Consider the following 17,114-nt stretch of genomic DNA (forward strand, 5'->3'; position numbering starts at 1 on the left):
TCCTTGCTCTCCCAGCTAAGAAGACACCTCCCGCTTGGCTCACAGCTCATGTACTCAGACCTGTCCAATTCTTTAAGATCCCATGGACTGTAGCCTGTCAGGCTCCTCTGTCCACGGAAAGAATACTAGAAGGGGTTGCCATTTCCTACTTCAGGGAATCTTCCTCACCCAGGGATTGAAGCTGCATCTCTTGCATCTCCTGCTTTGGAGGCGGATTCTTTACCACTGAGCCACCTGGGAAGCCACACCACCCCCTTATATTCCTCTTTTTTTTTTTTTTTTGGTGGCACATGTACTTCCTATTTCACATCCTAGATATCCTGTGAAGCTCAGAACCATGCCAGACTCAAATTTGGTTTCTTCTACCTAGCACATTGCTTGGCACATTGTGAGTTCTCTACAAACATTTGTTGAGTGAATCAAAGAAATAATTTGTGATTGCTAATGACTATGGCTGGATGGCATCACCGACTCGATGGGCATAAGTTTGAGTAAACTCTGGGAGTTTGTGATGGAAAGGGAGGCCTAGCGTGCTGCAATTCATGGGGTCGCAAAGAGTCAGACACGACTGAGTGACTGAACTGAACTTAACTGAATGACTATGTGACCTCCTGGCTAGGAGCATTTCTGTTTTACACGCACTTGAAAGGTGGCGTGGGGTGACCAAAATAACCAAGTCTTTCTGATCAGACAAATCTGGCTACGAATGCCAGCTAGACCACAGACTCTAATGTATTGTCTTTATTTCACTCATCTCTAAAAGGATATTTCTACCTGTTGTATAGGATCCTGGTATGGATTAGAGAGGGCTTCCCTAGTGACTCAAATGTTAAAGAATCTGCCTACAATGCAAGAGATCTGGGTTCGATCCCTGGGTGGGGGCGATCCCCTGAAGCAGGGCATGGCTACCCATTCCAATATTCTTGCCTGGAGAATTCCATGAACAGAGGAGCCTGGCAGGCTACAGTCCATAGGATCACAAAGAGTCAGACACGACTGAGCAACTAACACACACACACATGCATTAGAGAAGGTAACACATGCAAAGACCCTTTAACTTTTAAAATGTTAGTATCCACTCTCCTTTGTAGTTATCAGAATGGAAGTGCTTAACCTGAAGAAATAAAGTTCTAATGAGAATGTTAAGCATCAGAGACCCTGGGGGGGACAGCCGCCTCTGCAGGAAGCCCCATCCAAAGAGTCCACCAGCATCCCTCAGCTCGCGGGTGAGAAGCCAGCACCTCACCCTTCCTAGGAGGTAAGTGTGCTGAGAAGCACGGAGTCAGAAGAGAGGCCCAGGAGTTCGTCATCAGAGCTGAGATGAGAGCTCCAGATTCTGGGTGAGAACCTTGCTGTCTGAGCCCAGAGGGGCACCAGCTAGAAAGGCCAACCTGGCTCCATCACGTGAAGTTCCACTCAATTCAGCAGATACTTAACACATGTTGGCTCCCGGCAGATCCACAGAGCAGTGTGACCCTGACCTTCAGGGTTACCCTGTTGCAGCGCAGACAGTCACAAACCAGGGCTGGGAGCCGGAGAGCGGGAGCTGTGGGCACAGCGAGCCTCACCCTTTCTGGATCCCAGGAAGTTGGGCAAGTGCACCAACTCACTGAAACTTATTACCTCCACCTTGAGTCTCGTTTTCCCGGTCACTCACACATGTGTGCAGAGCAAGGAAGATATCTGAATCCCTCAACACACACATTCCCAGGCGAGGTGAATGAGGTGCTATTTCAGCTCTCACACTATGAACATGGGTCCTTTTCATGACCTGTTTACTGTGCCACATTTTCCCCATTTCTGTGCTTTTTGCTGGTGATTTTTCTGTTCAGAATGGGGCTTCTGCACTGATGGCTCAGTGGGTAAAGAATCCACCTGCAATTCAGGAGACACAGGAGATGCAGGTCTGATCTTTGGGTTGGGAAGATGCCCTGGAGAAGGAAATGGTACCCCACTCCAGAATTCTTGCCTGGAAAATTCCATGGGCAGAGGAGCCTGGCAGGCTACAGTCCATGGGACTGCAAAGAGCTGGACATGACTGAGCGACTAAGCACACTTTTCAGTTCAGAATAGCTCTCAGAACAGCACTGACTGAGGAGCTGTCTCGTTTTCCTAAGGACAAGAAGCCCATGATGTGCCATGGGGAGAAAACGCAGTGTTGGATAAGCATCATTCAAGCATGAATTATAGTGCTGCCGGCTGTGTGTTCAGTGTTAACAAATCAACGATATATGTTAAATAAGATGTTTAAAACAAAGTCACATAAAACAAGGACCTGTTGATCGACTAATGAAAATATTGTGACCAGAGACTCCTGCGAACTGAACCCTGTATTTCCTCAGGAGCAATGGTTCAATATTCTCTAATTCATTGTTCACGGTGACTTTATAGAATACAACTCTAGCAAATACTAAGAACTGACTACATTTCGGTGTGAAGCACAATTTGAGATTGGATGCAACGTGAGGAGCTAGAGAGACACAAGCAGGGAATTTTCTCCAACAGCAGGGAAGGACCAGGCCTAGATTTTACACTCTGGTGCCTGTGAGAAGAAAGGATCAGAAGAAGGATTTTGGCAAATGGAATCAGGTTTAAAATTACTCTCCAGGCACATTTTACCTATATCAGCCAGCCACACACAACTTGTAGGTTCACATAGACTTTTGAAAGTATGATCCTGTGTGTGTTATGGACTGAATTGTGTCCCCTACTCCGAATTCAGACATTGAAACTCCAACCTCAGATGTAATGGTGGTAGGAGGTATGGGCTTTGGGAGATAATTTGATTTGAATGTGGCCATGAGGAAGCCTTCATCATGGCATTCAGTTCAGTTCAGTTCAGTTCAGTTCAGTAGCTCAGTCATGTCCAACTCTTTGCATCCCATGTCTGCAGCACCAACTCTTCCATCACCAACTCCTGGAGCTTGCTCAAACTCACGTTCATAGAGTCAGTGATGCCATCCAAGCATCTCATCTCATCATGGCATTAGCACCCATATAGAAAAGTCTGTCTCTCTCTTTCTACCATGTGAGGACATGGTGAAGGCAGCTGTCTATAAGCCAGAAGAGAGTTCTCATGAGAAATCCAGCACACTTCCTTCTTGATCCTGGACTTCTAGCCTCCAAAACTGGAAAAATATACATTTTTGTTGTTTAAGTCTCTAGGTCTATGGTATCTTGTCCTGGCAACCTGAGCAGACTGAGGCAGTATGCAGACTCTAAAATTTTTAAAGGTGATTTCAGGGAAGACTCAGACAGACACCTTTTTTCCTTTTGATTGGGATAAAAATCATTTTTTGGTATTGGATATATGGTCATCTGTCTACCAAAAAATTTACGTGATGAAAAACAGTGGGATATTTTCCAATCTGAATTATTTCCTTTAATTAATTGAACACAAATACATTCGCATTCAAATACCTCTCCCGATTTTGGAACACATTAAAAAGAACAATGACTTGGGAGGCAGGTGATTTGAGTTCAAGCCCCAATTTGCCACCAGCTAAATGCACCTTTGTGCCTCAGTCCCTCAAGTCTTAATCGGGGACAATAATGTTGTGTCAGCTCAATCCAGATCACAGGGTCATTCCTGTGAAATGAGCAGACCGCAGATGTAAAAATAAAAAAGTTAAAAGGCTATATAGATGCAAAGTATGAACAAGGCAGAAATAGAAATTGCTTCCGAATTGCTGGGAATCCAAGCCTGAAATAATTCTTGGAAGCAAGAAAGTCATTTAGGACTTGATAAGTGTCACATTGCTCTTTATAGTTCAAGAACACCAGAGGACCCAAGACATGTTACTAAGGAAATTTGTTCCCACCACTTGATAACAGTCACTTTTAGGGAACTCCATTTTTACTGTCATCTGTATGACAAATATGCCCCTATGCAAACTATGTCCAGCTTCAGCTGAAATTCTAGGAAAGGAAAAAAAAAAGAAAACTTAAGTTATAAAGTGAAGTGGCTAACAAATTAATTTATCCTGTCCACATGTATCTGTGTCTCCATTATGTGCTAAGAATTGTTGGAAATGTTTGAGGAGGCATAAGGTCAAATTCCTGCCTTTGAGAAGATAACAATGCAGCTGAGAACAAGAGAATGACACCAAGTGCTGCTAAATAGAGCTGGAAGTCGCAGAAGCGATGTCACACGCAGATATGTGACAAGTGCTGACAGGACGTCAAGATTTCAGAGAAGGAAGAGATGAGTGAAGGCTGAACCCGTCATTGAATTTCTTGTTGAAAAGAAGGGACTTGAGTTGGATCTTGATGTCTGACTAGGATTCAGATGGGATAAGAGAACCAAGCTGGCTTTGCAAAGGGAAGGTGTAGGGGTCAGGAAGTCACATGCAAATCAACTGGCTGGAATGGGCTGGGAGGAGCCTTCATGGACAGTGCAGCCACAACATAGCTGGGTTCAGTTTGGGCTCTTGAAGACCCTGCTAAAAGAGCTGAGGACACAGTCCTCACTGCTACTGCCTTTTAGGTCACAGGGCCTTCAAAGTGCACGAGCCCTTCTGTTCAGTCACTCAGTCATGTTCGACTCTTTGCAACCCCAAGGACTGCAGCATGCTGGGCCTCCCTGTCCATCACCAACTTCCGGAGCTTATGCAAACTCATGTCCATTGAGTCGGTGATTCCATTCAACCATGCCCACAATGATTTCCATGGAACCTTGATACCTTCTGGGGACTTCCCTGGTGGCTCAGCTGGTAAAGAATCTGCCTGCAATGCAGGAGACCTGAGTTTGATCCCTGGGTTGGGAAGATCCCCTGAAGAAGGGAATGGTTACCCACTCCAGTATTATGGCCTGGAGAATCCCAGGACTATATAGTTCATGGGGTCCCAAAGAGTCGGACATGACTGAGTGACTTTCACTTGATACCTTTTGAAGATCAATAGGTCTTGACCCCCAAATAAAAACATATGGCCAGAAGAGTTTAGGAAACATGATACACAGAGATATTCAATACACATGAGTAGATTCACCAGACTGATTTTGGTAACTCTGACCCATTCCTTATCCCTTTTTATAAGATTTAAAGATTCTCTGGGGCTTCCCCCATGGCTCAGATGATAAAGAATTCACCCGCAATGCAGAAGATGTGGTTTCAATACCCTGGTCAAGAGGATCCCCTGGAGAAGGGAATGGCTACCCACTCCAGTATTCTTGCCTGGAGGATTTTATGGACAGAGGAGTCTGGTGGGCTGCAGGCTTCCCTGGTGGTTCAGACAGTAAACAACCTATCTGCAATGCAGGAGACCTGGGTTCAATCCCTGGGTTGGGAAAATCCCCTGGAGAAGAAAATGGCAACTCACTCCAGTATTCTTGGCTGGGAAATCCCATGGACAGAGAAGCTGATCAGGCTATGGTCCATTGGGTGGGTCACAAAGAGTTGGACACTGGCAACTAACCCTGACTTTGAAAGATTCTATGACTGCAGGACGCAATACAGAAGCACTCAGCTGAATGAAAGCAAAATTCTGTCACAAACAGCTCCCAAGGAGACAAGGCTGCCATGCAGGACTGTGTAGCGGGTTGCACCCGGAGACAGGATGGCAGCAAACTAGAGATGTCGGGGCAGCTTATATGTCACGCAGGCTGGGGTTTGCAAAGTTTCACAGACTTTCTGTGAACTGGTTAGTTTGAATAACTTTGTGGGCTCTGGAGCCTAGGAGCTGTCCACCACTTGGACATGAGTGGTGATGTCCACATGAGTGTGCGATGGCCAAAAGTGTGAGATCCTGGTAGAGAAAAGGCTTGGAGTGTGCACCTCATCAGGGGAAACTGACCGGCCTCTAGCCAGGTCTTCTGAATTCTAAAAGCAAAGCACCAAAATATATCAGTCTCTTTTGTGATCTCTGTAAAATTTAGGGACTAGCAGCCTGGTAACTACATTACTAAGTCCCTAAAGGACAGAGGTCTGATAAGATGCTGCCCTGGAGAGAAGCTCTACTGTTGTCTTTCCAGCTAGCAGCAGGAGCACATGCAAAGGGATCTAAGGTTTCCAGAGAGCTTCCTGAACTTTCATCTCGGTGCTGGAGATTGTGGTGGCATCTCCAACTTTCAAACTCTAATGACCCTTGGCTCTCTTGGAACCTTCACCTGACCTCGGCAGCTCCAGCCCTTTCAGGGGATTGTAAGTTCCCAGTCTCCCACCAGTTCAGTTCAATTCAGTTGCTCAGTCGTGTCTGACTCTTTGTGACCCCATGGACCGCAGTAAGTAATTTTCTACTGGAATCCTCATGTGGTTGCTGCTGTCTTGACTGGACCCCAACAGTATGGGATAGGTAAGCTTCTGAGAAGTCTCTCTAGGAGACAAGGCAACATAACTTAAATTAGCATTTCCCACATACTTGATCACAGAAGCTGTCTCTCCTCCTTCTAAACTGTGCCCCACCCCAAACACTTTCCGATATCCTGGGGAATTTGTGTTCCATGGTCCTTCCTTTGGAGAACACCCAAGGGTTTGTAGACTGAGCACTAAGGAATCCAGAAATAGGGGCGTCATCTCAGCTGTGTGATCTTGGGTAATTCACATCTGTTTTCTGGCCTTTAGTTTCATAAGATTTACTCCGGGAGTTTGTGATGGACAGGGAGGCCTGGTGTGCTGTGATTCATGGGGTTGCAAAGAGTCGGACATGACTGAGCGACTGAACTGACTGACTGAACTGAAGGAAGTATTGGATGAAGTTCACCAGCAGTTGTCCCAGCGGTAACATGTTTTGATTCTTGAGAAATGGTGTCCTTAACAAAAAACAGTCATTGCTCAGGTAGTAAATGCAGAAACAACAGCAACAACAAACCCACTGTACAGTATTTTGCTTTGCCTTCTCTTTCTTTCTGGCTTTATTCGCTTGGATATTTTGAGATTTGAGCTAGGAAAATGCATTAAGGCAAGAAAAAGAAATAAAAGATATCAATATTGGGAAGAAGGAATAAGACTTTATTTGCAGAAAACATGTTGTATATATAGAAAATCTAAAGGAATTGACTTCTAGAAAAAAATGAGTTAATTTATCAAGGTCCAGGTGACAAGATAGAGGTGAATATAAAAATGTCAAATGTATTTCTATGCCAGAAACAAATAGTGGGAAAATGATAGTAAAAATAACAATATTCATATTAGTATAAAAATATGAAATTTAATAAAAGATGTGCAAGACCTCTATGCCTAAAGCTACACAAATATTGCTGAGAGAAATTGAAGATGTCCTAAATAAGTAAAGTTGGACACGACTGAGTGACTGAACTGAACTAAATAAATAAAAGTGAAATACCAAGTTATGAACTGGAAGACTCAATGTTGTTTAAAATGGCAATTCTCTCTAAACTTATTTATAGCTCTGAGGCAATATTAATTAAGATTCAAACACAATTTTTATAGTTTATAAACTCAAAAATTTTATGAAAATGAAAAATCTTATAATTTTGTCAAAATGAATAAAATTGGAGGATTTATGCTACTTGACTTCAAGACATTATTAATATAAAGCTACAGCACTCAAGACAGTGAAAGAATGACTGACATGTAAATAAATGGTACAAAATAGACAGCCTAGAAGCACAGTGGTACATATATGGTAGAATGATTCTAAACAAAGGACTCAATAAAGAAAATCTTTTCAACAAATGATGAAACAACTGGCCATCTGCAATTTTGTGATTTAGAAGAATTATATCTCTGGTCATTCAGGTGATCAAAATTTATTTCTCATATGTATTTGATCTTCATTCATGATTCATGGTCCACAGCTTCCCAGACCTTTAGCATTTCCTAAGCAAAAGAACGATGGGGGCAAGTTTTGCCCTGATATTTTATCTCCTGTCCTCAGTTTCTGAAATGACATCAGAATGATAAAGGGGAGATAAGTGTCTTTATTTGTTACTCGTAAGAAGCCCATTTCCACCATTGGGTTTATGGTAATGAGTTGACTTTTGGAAAACATCTAAAGAGGGGGATTGGTTGTCAGGGAAACCAACCAGGAATAGAAGATTCGACCTTTAAGTCCACCCTGTCTGGGGAGGGGAGAGAGCAAACTGAGTTTGATTCAATCTCCAGTAGCAGATGACTCAATCAACCATACCTATGTAATAGTGAAGCCTCCACAAAAATCCAAAAGGAGGGGGTTTGGAGAGCCCCCTATCCAAACATGCAGAAATTTGGGGAGAGTGGTAAACTCAAAGAGAGCATGGAAACTCTGTCCCCTCTTTTTTCTCATTTTCTGGTTCTTTTTCTGACTTTGTTTCATCCTTTTCACCATGATCTCCACCTGCTTCTCTGACGTTTTTTCCCCCTACTCTCTCTGGACTTCAGAAAAGGAAGGGATATAATCTTGACCACAGATCACTCATTCTGGGAAATTCATTGCTTTGTAATGCTCCACTAAATCTCTGATAATGGACAAGTATTTTAGGGAAAGGCCACAGGTGAGCAGAGACATGACTGAATGAACATACCAAGTGAGCAAAAGTTGCTCAGTTGTGTCTGACTCTTTGCGACCCCATGGACTTCTCCATGAAGAAAAGTCCATGAACCCAGACCCCATGAACAGTCCATGGAATTCTCCAGGCCAGAACACTGGAGTGGGTAGCCAGGAGATCTTTCTGACCCAGGGATCAAACCCAGGTCTCCTGCATTGCAGGTGGATTCTTTACCATCTGAGCCCCCAGGGAAGCCCGTTCGCAAGAAGTGCCCCGGAAGTGTACCACCTCTGGTGCATGTTCCACAAACCACTTGAAGATTACTTATGGGTCACCTGGCTTGCTCCATCTCAGGGAGTTTTAAGTATTAATTAATAAGTGATTAGTTCAGCCTCATGAGTTATCGCTCTAATAAAATGGATGTTGAAGCACGAATCTCAACCAATTTGAGTGTGTTATTGCTGTTCTAACAGACCTCTTTAATTCGACAACTGAGAAGCATGAAATGTAGCTTAACAGACATAATTTGATGATGTAAAATTGTTATCTGGTATGAGCCATTCGTCTTTATTAATACATCTCAGGTCATGGGAAAATGACTCTTTAATTCAACCTACAAAGGCTGTTTGCTTTTCTTCCTGGTCTTCTGACACAACTTAGCAGCTGAACAACAACAACAGCAAAAGTCCTGTAAACTACCGATACTGAGAACCCAGGGGTGAGGTTTTTCTGATGCAGTCTTTGCTATCAACTCTGCTGTTGGGCAAGCCAGACCATCTTGTCAGGCTGGATGGTTTGCTGATGTGCATGTCTTAACTGCACAATAAAATCAAACTCTGGGCAGAGAAACCCAGTTTTATATCTCATGTGTATCCCCATAGTGTCTAAAAGTTACAATTAGCAAGCATTTTGAACTAAATTAAAAATTAAATTTCAATCATTGAATTGAATCAAAAACAAAATCAGAAGACTTTCGTGTGGAAGTCCTATGAGTTCACATAAACTGTAGGTAATTTGTTAAATCATGTATGTCTCTCTGTGTAGTGGTTCCCATTTCATTTACTCTTAGAGAATTAGCAACTTCATAGCTTCTTTCCTAGACCCTCCACTGGCTTCCTAACATGACCACCATCTGGCCCCGACATGTTCCTGCCTCCTTCATCTGCTTTTGAGTTTCCACCATCATCTTTGTCATTCATAAAATCCCTGGTCAAGCTTCTTTCCACTTTGGCCTATTCTTTGATTCCTAGTGTTATGACCCTTTGGAAGTTGCTTTTCAGAGAAATTTTGATAATTAAATAGAATTTATATTTTCTTAAAGTACACTAATTTAAAAAGAAAAAAAGAAACATTTTATTGATGAATTGAAAAAATAAAGTACATTAATTTAGTGATAACCATTTCTTTTGCTCTTTAAGGATTTAATGTTATTTATTCTTTTTTGCTGCCTATTGGCCAAGTCAGCAAAACTTTGCCTTATTCTGAATTTGAACATTAAAAGGGGCAGCATGACAATGATGGAAATGAAAATTAATTGGGAAGGAAATGCCCCAGGTTCCTTATTTCCCTCTGCTTATAACTTAGCTTTCTCTATAACCATGGACAAGTTTCTAAACCTCTCAAAATCTTGCTTTACTTACCTATAAATTGAAGATAATTATACCTCTTAGGATTGCTGTTAAAATCAATTGGGGATAACTGATGTGAAAATGTTTTAAAAAAAGTAAGAGTTCTGTACTAAACCTTGATTAGCAATGTAGTCATGCATGACAGCCTGAAATATTGGCCTTTACCTTCAGGGCAGGTCTGTATAAAACTTACCTCCATCTCTAATTAGGTGATTGTCCTTTAGTGCCTCAGTCGCCAAAGTTCCAAACCAAGCTGAGCATCTGCCTGAAAAATCTGCTATTTGACTTGTTTCATAACATGGCCAATTGTGTCGCCACCTTTGTTGCCCAATCCTAAAACAAAATGAAGCTATTTTTGACTTGGGTGGCCATGTCCCAATTTGGATAGAATCATTCTGGTTTAAAATCTGGTGACCCTGTATATTAGCTTCTAAATACTACAAAGCAGGTGGTTTGAAACAACAGGAATTTATTTTCTTATAGCTCTGGAGCTGAGGCATCCAGAACCAGGAGTCAGCTAGATTGGCTTTCTGGAAACTCTAAGGGAAAATCTATTCCGTGTCTCTCTCCAGCTTCTAGAATTCACCAGGAATCCTTGGTGCTTATGGACACATGGCTCCCATCTCTGCCTCCTTGTTTACAGGATGTGTTCACACGGTGTTTTCACATGGTGTCTCTTGCCTCTTATAAGGGTGCCAGTCACTTGAGTTTAGAGCCACACTTACTCGGTGTGGCCTCTTCTTGGATTACAATCCTATTTCCAAATGATTAAGACTCGAAGGTATCTTTTCGAGAAACATAATCCTTGTCACTGGGCTTCCCTGGTGGCTCAGATGGTAAAGAATCTGCCTGCAATGTGAGACCAGGGTTCAGTCACTGGGATGGGAAGATACCCTGAGAAGGGAATGGCTACCCACTCCAGTATATTCTGGCCTGGAGAATTCCATGGACAGAGGAGTGGGCTTGTCAACCAACTCCTCAATCCCAGATTGAACCATGAGCTGTCTGTGTGGCAGATTAGCCTCTTCAATGGTCTATTTGCCTAAGGTAAAAATCATTCATCCTTTCAGTAATATATAATTTGGAATTCATGTATTTCAATCTCTCCTCCTATAGGGATAATTCCTTGAACTATGATATATTCTAATACTTTTTTTTAAAGACTAAATTGAGTAATACCATGGTTGTTGATGTGCATTCTTACATCCTTGGGACCTCTTTTTAAATTTTTGAATGAAGAGTAGGATGAGGAAAAGAATTGGAAAAAGAGGTGGGACAATCAGCCTAAATTCAAGCATTTGCAAATTATTTAAAAAATAGAATGAATAATGTGCTTCTTTGGGTAAATATCAGAATGTTGAGTAAAGGGCACTTGTGATGTTCTTACTTCAACTTTTTAGCTTTTCACAACTTGGTCCAGCTTGTTTTGTGTTCATAGAAATCTGTGAGATCATGTGGAAGAAAGTTATTTCAGAACCTGAGTGAGTTCTGAGCCAGAGACTGTGGGAGGCACACATGACGTCTGTCTGCTTTTTCCTTCTCGTGACTAAAATTGTAGTATTTTTGACTGACTTAAACTTCTAGAGATAGAAGAAAATTAGAGCGGTTTCTAAACAGGCAGTCTGCCCTGAATTCTGCTACATATATGCATAACAGGTCACCAACAGGCAGGGCATGAAGGCTTACTGTTTTTAAAAAAACCTACAAAAGATTCCACATTTCTTTTTAGATTCCACATATAAGGGATATCATATGCTATTTCTCCTCCTCCGTCTGACTTCACTCAATATGATACTCTCTAGGTCCATCCATGTTGCTGCAAATGGCATTATTACTTGATACAAACGAACTTACTTACAAAACAGAAAGAGACTCAGAAAACAAACTTGTGATAGACAGGGAAAAGGGACAGTTAGGGAGTTGGGGATGGTCATGTACACACTGCTGTATTTAAAATGAATAATCAACAGGGACCTACTGCATAGCATATAGAACTCAACTCAATGTTATGTGGCGGCCTGCATGGGAGTGGGTTTTGAGGGAAAATGGATACACATAAATGTACGGCAGAGTCCCTTCATTGTCCACCTGAAACTATTAGAACATCATTAGTCGGCTATGATCCAACACAATACAATGCTTCCCTTGTGGCTCAGTTAGTCAAGAATCCGCCTGAAATGTGGGAGACCTGGGTTCAACCCCTGGGTTGGGAAGATCCCCGGGAGAAGGGAAAGGCTACCCACTCCAGTATTCTGACCTGGAGAATTCCGTGTCCATGGGGTCACAAAGAGTTGGACAACAGCTGAGCAACCTTCACTTTTTCCTCCAATACAAAATTAAAAAAAAATTTTTTTTTAATCTTCAAAAGAAAGGTGGTGTGTTTCTCTTATTTAGTACCTCAAAATGAATGCTTGTGAGAGAGCCAGCAAGCTCTGTGTGAAGCCCATTATGTTTAATTGTGTTAAAAATAGAATTTAAAAAAGAAACATCTTTTGGGGAATAGATTTAGGATGGACTGGAAGATTCTGACACGGTGAAGTGTTCATCTTTGGCATTTGGAGCTAAGTACGTTAAACCGGTTAAGCTTCAAAGGACAGGAAACTGACTGCAGTATACGCTGAGGTGATTTTCTTTTAGCTCTGGCCAAATCACTGGAGCAAAGAGGTTTTCTTAAAAGAAAAGAAGGTAAGAAGGAAAAGGGAGAAAGAACCCTTTCTGGTGTAGTCAGAGGAAATGCTATTGGGAAGGGTTGGGGATGACCTCTCCAAGGAAGGAAGGGAGCAGATGAAGGCTCTCTCAGACCCACACCTGCAGTCACTGAGTGACTGAACCTTGTGTCTGGGTTCTCATTCTTCTAGTACATTACAAGGAGAGTAGAAAAATTCTTATCATGGTGAGCTCCTGCATGATTAGAAATAGGTAGTTTGGTATGAGAAAGATAACAAATTGTAGCATTGGTCTTTTATTTCTTATTTATTTATTTATTTAAATGTGAATCATTTTCTTAAAGTCTTTATTGAATTTGTTACGATATTGCTTTTTTTTCTTGTTTTGGTCATTTTGGCCTCCAGGCATATGAGACCTTAACTGCCCGATTAGGGATCAAACATGCACCTCTTGAACTGGAAGGTGAAGTCTTAACCACTGGACCACCAGGGAGTCCCTGTAGCATTGGTCTTGACTGTATTTAAATCTGTGTATTTGTGTTTTTTTGCATGGTACTTAGACATAGTGAAAATACAACGCTAATTATGCAAATAAATAATTATATCTTAAAGGAAGTACAGAGGTGACAGGACGGCAGGCCCTCTTCCTTACAGCTTTCTCTTCTTATCTTGCTAAGAAATACTCTCACCTGTGTGGGAGGACCACCTGCACAGTCTAGCTTGTAAGGCTCATATTGTAAACCTGGATCTTGGTGCATTTGATTGCAGAAGTCAGGCTGCTAGCTGTCAGCACGCAAGTCCTAAGATCAATGCAGAGAAGGGAAAAATGTCATTTTCTTTTTTTAAAAGAAACTTTCTGCTTTTTAGATATTTATAAATAAGGGATCTTCCAGAAGCAGCACAAAAAAAATGGTGAGTGAATAAAGGACCACATCAATGCAAACATTTTTTTCTGGAAAAATAGATTCCTATCAGAATTTTTATTTTCCAACCAAAATTTTTCTTTTCCATTATTTTTGTCTTTTCTCATTGGAAGGAAGCTTTGAGAAATTGCCCTTGCCTTCTGGAGAGCTGTGAAGCAGAGACTGATTTAAAAGTGCAGCTTTGCATGCGTATGATAATGTTTTTCAGCCCAGTCTAAGTGAAGTGGAAATTGCTCACTCCTGTCCGACTCTTTGCAACCCCATGTACTACACAGGTCATGGATTTCTCCAGGCCAGAATATGGGAGTGGGTAGTCTTTTCCTTCTCCAGGGGATCTTCTCAACCCAGGGATCGAACCCAGGTCTCCTGCATTGCAGGCGGATTCTTTACCAACTGAGCTATCAGGGAAACCCCAGGATAAGAGCCTCTCAATTGGCAGGTGATGATATCCCAGAGGAATTGACAGCTGAGAAATCCAAGAGCTGCAGGTGAAATAACTACCTCCTCTGTCTCTTTCCACCATCTTCCTCTCCCCCCCACCCCCTCACCATCCAGTATCCTGATGAGCAGAGGATGTTCCAATACAGAGTACACAGATCTTAGAGGAGGGACATTCAGGACCAAAGGCAGTGATTATGTTAATCTTTGTACTGATAGGAAAAGGAGTGATTCTAGGTCCACTTGACGATATAGCTAAAACAGTGTAGAATTGAAAAAAGCACAACCAGAAGGTTGTGAATAAAGTTTTATTTAGGGGAAAATGAGGACTATAGCCCAGAAGACAGTACCTCAGATAGTTCTGAGAAACTGCTCCAAAGAGGTAAAGGAGGAAGGTCAGTATTATGTGATTTTGGTGAAGGGGGAGTACATGTAATCCAGCACATATTTTTTGCAGATGATTTCTGCTGATCATGAGGAGCAGACATCACCATGAACGAAGTTAGAGCTTTTCTAGATATGAGGAGATATAAGAAGTGGGCTCATAAAATGAGCTCCTGAAAATATATAACTATCTGAAGACCTGAAAAGTGAAAGTGAAGTCACTCAGTTGTGTCCGACTCTTTGAGACCCCATGGACTATAGCCTGCACCAGGCTTTTCCATCCATGGGATTTTCCAGGCAAGAGTACCAGAGTGGGTTGCCATTTTCTTCTCCAGGAGATCTTCCTGACCCAGGGATCGAACCCAGGTCTCCTGAATTGCAGGCAGACACTTTACCCTCTGAGCCACCAGGGAAGCTATCTGAAGACCTGTCCCGCCAGTTCCCTGAGTGACTTACAGAGTGACTTATTTCTGCTCTCCGCCCTGAGCCCCTTTCAAGGGGTGTTGAAGGTCAGCAGCTGCAGCAGCACGTGATTTAATCCAGGTAGAGGTAGATGGCAAGCGCCCATGGCAGATAGTTGACAGCAGTATCATGGTAGCTTATGGATGAAACACTCACAAAGATTCTATGCTTGGCCAAACTTTGATCAGTCCACCTGAACCCTTTCCCTAGTCCCCAGAAAAGACCCATCTGTGTGCTTCTTGTAGAAATCAATTTCAGCAAAAATCTATCTAAGTCAGTTTAGGAAGAATTCTCCATGATCAAATTCCTCACCCCTACCGTCCCCTCCCACACCCCAGATGGTAATTGATCACCCTGGCCTGCCTTTAGCAAGAATCCTGTTGGGTCAGCTCAGCCAGCATCCTCCGAGACTGGATATCTCCTCTTAGTAAACTTCCACCCCCTCCCCACAACTTGCTCCTTAACTTAAAAATCCCCACTTGTTCTGGTTGTATTCAGAATCCATCTCAGTTCTAACCTGGGCTCCCCCTTCCTCTCTTGCCATTGTTTATTGAATAAAATCTGTCCTCTTTGACTTCTGTCCAGCTCTGTTTTTTCTTTGACGACACTAGCGCTCTTCAGGTAAGATTTGCATCAGCTTTCCACTAACATACCAATGTTTGCTCTGTGATCATTCATGGGGACAGCATCCTTTTCAGACAAATTCCCTGCTTTCGTGTTGAGCCTGCACAGTGTGAGATGGGGAGGCACTGGCCAAGCAGTCAGCCCCGCAGCCTCTTTCCTGCAACCCTGAAAAATGAGAACCCTGGTCTACACCAGCCATGGAGAACATGGATGAGTTTGGGAACTGCATCCAGAAAGGCTGCTGGAGTGATGTCAGTGTGAGGCCTGAGCCTCAGCAATCAATCACCTTCAGTTCAGTTCAGTCGCTCAGTCATGTCTGACTCTTTGTGACCCCATGAATCATAGCACGCCAGGCCTCCCTGTCCATCACCAACCCCTGGAGTCGACCCAAACCCATGCCCATTGAGTCGGTGATGCCATCCAGCCATCTCATCCTCTGTCGTCCCCTTCTCCTCCTGCCCCCAATCCCTCCCAGCATCAGGGTCTTTACCAATGAGTCAACACTTCGCATGAGGTGGCCAAAGTACTAGAGTTTCAGCTTCAGCATCAGTCCTTCCAATGAACACCCAGGACTGATCTCCTTTAGGATTGACTGGTTGGATCTCCTTGCAGTCCAAGGGACTCTCAAGAGTGTTCTCCAACACCACAGTTCAAAAGCATCAATTATTTGGCACTCAGCTTTCTTCACAGTCCAACTCTCACATCCATACATGACCACTGGAAAAACCATAGCCTTGACTAGACAGACCTTTGTTGGCAAAGTAATGTCTCTGCTTTTTAATATGCTATCTAGGGTGGTCAAAACTTTCCTTCCAAGGAGTAAGCGTCTTTTAATTTCATGGCTGCAGTCACCATCTGCAGTGATTTTGGAGCACCCCAAAATAAAGTCTGACACTGTTTCCACTGTCTCCCCATCTATTTCCCATGAGGTGATGACACCAGATGCCATGATCCTAGTTTTCTGAATGTTAAGCTTTAAGCCAACTTTTTCACTCTCCTCTTTCACTTTCATCAAGAGGCTTTTTAGTTCCTCTTCACTCTCTGCCATAAGGGTGGTGTCATCTGCATATCTGAGGTTATTGATATTTCTCCTGGCAATCTTGATTCCAGGTTGTGCTTCTTCCAGCCCAGCGTTTCTATGATGTACTCTGCATATAAGTTAAATAAGCAGGGTGACAATATACAGCCTTGACGTACTCCTTTTCCTATTTGGAACCAGTCTGTTGGTCCATGTCCAGTTCTAACTGTTGCTTCCTGACCTGCATACAGGTTTCTCAAGAGGCAGGTCAGGTAGTCTGGTATTCCCATCTCTTTCAGAATTTTCCACAGTTTATTTTGATCCGCACAGTCAAAGGCTTTGGCACAGTTAATAAGACAGAAATAGATGTTTTCTGGAACTGTCTTGCTTTTTCGATGATCTAGCAGATGTTGGCAATTTAATCTCTGGTTCCCCTGTCTTTTCTAAAACCAGCTTGAACATCTGGAAGTTCACGGTTCACATATTGCTGAAGCCTGGTTGGAGAATTTTGAGCATTACTTTACTAGCATGTGAGATGAGTGCAAT

The sequence above is a fragment of the Odocoileus virginianus genome, chromosome 9, assembly GCF_023699985.2.
Source record: "Odocoileus virginianus isolate 20LAN1187 ecotype Illinois chromosome 9, Ovbor_1.2, whole genome shotgun sequence".
In the NCBI taxonomy this organism is placed as follows: domain Eukaryota; kingdom Metazoa; phylum Chordata; class Mammalia; order Artiodactyla; family Cervidae; genus Odocoileus; species Odocoileus virginianus.